We start from the raw sequence: 2,500 nt of genomic DNA, 5'->3' as shown, positions 1-2,500 counted from the left end.
CTCAACAAAATCCCACGTTCGGGCGCAAAACTGCACGTTTGAGGCCACATTTTCAATGATGCTGGAAACTTACATTCAAAGCTGGGAAAATGTGCTCATCTACAGGCATCCCCACTTAGGGACGTCGTAGCACCTTGACTCGGGTGGCGTTGGAAAGGTCTGGTCCAGGGGAACACGGGCGTGTCAAGTTTGCCACGCGCACGCGCATCCCCGCTAAACAGGGGCCAAAACAAAACTTTAAACGGAGCTACCGAATTGGAAACCATCAATCCTGGGAAAATAACAACTCACACGTGTGCCCCTTATGCTAACTTGAATTTAGAAACCGTCCTCAACAAAATCCCACGTTCGGGCGCAAAACTGCACGTTTGAGGCCACATTTTCAATGATGCTGGAAACTTACATTCAAAGCTGGGAAAATGTGCTCATCTACAGGCATCCCCACTTAGGGACGTCGTAGCACCTTGACTCGGGTGGCGTTGGAAAGGTCTGGTCCAGGGGAACACGGGCGTGTCAAGGTTGCCACGCGCACGCGCATCCCCGCTAAACAGGAGCCCAAACAAAACTTTAAACGGGGCTACGGAAAAGGGGAGAGCTTTTTCGGGGACAAACACCACTCACGTCGGTGCCCCCTGTTCCAACTTGAATTTAGAAACCGTCCTCAACAAAATCCCACGTTCGGGTGAATAACTGTGAATTTTAAGGCACATGCCTCTCTGGGCTGGGAGAGTGCATTCAAATAGGAGAAATTGGCTTCATTTAGAGGCATCCCCACTTGGGGACGTCGTAGCACCTTAACTCAGGTGGCGTTAGAAAGGTCTGGTCCAGGGGAACACGGGCGTGTCATGTTTGCCACGCGCACGCGCATCCCCGCTGAACAGGAGCCCAAACAAAACTTTAAACGGGGCTACGGAAAAGGGGAGGGCTTTTTCGGGGACAACCACCACTCACCTCGGTTCCCCCCATCCCAACTTGAATTTAGAAACCGTCCCCAGCCAAATCCCACGTTCGGGGGCAAAACTGCTCGTTTGAGGCCACATTTTCAATGATACTGGAAACTTACATTCAAAGTTGGGAAAAGGTGTTCATTTACAGGCATCTCCACTTAGGGACGTCGTAGCACCTTAACTCAGGCGGCGTTAGAAAGGTCTGGTCCAGGGGAACACGGGCGTGTCAAGGTTGCCACGCGCACGCGCATCCCCGCTAAACAGGAGCCCAAACAAAACTTTAAACGGGGCTACGGAAAAGGGGAGAGCTTTTTCGGGGACAAACACCACTCACGTCGGTGCCCCCTGTTCCAACTTGAATTTAGAAACCGTCCTCAACAAAATCCCACGTTCGGGTGAATAACTGTGAATTTTAAGGCACATGCCTCTCTGGGCTGGGAGAGTGCATTCAAATAGGAGAAATTGGCTTCATTTAGAGGCATCCCCACTTGGGGACGTCGTAGCACCTTAACTCAGGTGGCGTTAGAAAGGTCTGGTCCAGGGGAACACGGGCGTGTCATGTTTGCCACGCGCACGCGCATCCCCGCTGAACAGGAGCCCAAACAAAACTTTAAACGGGGCTACGGAAAAGGGGAGGGCTTTTTCGGGGACAACCACCACTCACCTCGGTTCCCCCCATCCCAACTTGAATTTAGAAACCGTCCCCAGCCAAATCCCACGTTCGGGGGCAAAACTGCTCGTTTGAGGCCACATTTTCAATGATACTGGAAACTTACATTCAAAGTTGGGAAAAGGTGTTCATTTACAGGCATCTCCACTTAGGGACGTCGTAGCACCTTAACTCAGGCGGCGTTAGAAAGGTCTGGTCCAGGGGAACACGGGCGTGTCAAGGTTGCCACGCGCACGCGCATCCCCGCTAAACAGGAGCCCAAACAAAACTTTAAACGGGGCTACGGAAAAGGGGAGAGCTTTTTCGGGGACAAACACCACTCACGTCGGTGCCCCCTGTTCCAACTTGAATTTAGAAACCGTCCTCAACAAAATCCCACGTTCGGGTGAATAACTGTGAATTTTAAGGCACATGCCTCTCTGGGCTGGGAGAGTGCATTCAAATAGGAGAAATTGGCTTCATTTAGAGGCATCCCCACTTGGGGACGTCGTAGCACCTTAACTCAGGTGGCGTTAGAAAGGTCTGGTCCAGGGGAACACGGGCGTGTCATGTTTGCCACGCGCACGCGCATCCCCGTTGAACAGGAGCCCAAACAAAACTTTAAACGGGGCTACGGAAAAGGGGAGGGCTTTTTCGGGGACAACCACCACTCACCTCGGTGCCCCCCATCCCAACTTGAATTTAGAAACCGTCCCCAGCCAAATCCCACGTTCGGGGGCAAAACTGCACGTTTGAGGCCACATTTTCAATGATACTGGAAACTTACATTCAAAGTTGGGAAAAGGTGTTCATTTACAGGCATCCCCACTTGGGGACGTCGTAGCACCTTAACTCAGGCGGCGTTAGAAAGGTCTGGTCCAGGGGAACACGGGCGTGTCAAGGT

The sequence above is a fragment of the Osmerus mordax genome (genome assembly GCF_038355195.1).
Source record: "Osmerus mordax isolate fOsmMor3 chromosome 7 unlocalized genomic scaffold, fOsmMor3.pri SUPER_7_unloc_2_2, whole genome shotgun sequence".
Taxonomy (NCBI): domain Eukaryota; kingdom Metazoa; phylum Chordata; class Actinopteri; order Osmeriformes; family Osmeridae; genus Osmerus; species Osmerus mordax.
This window is presented reverse-complemented; position numbering follows the sequence as displayed.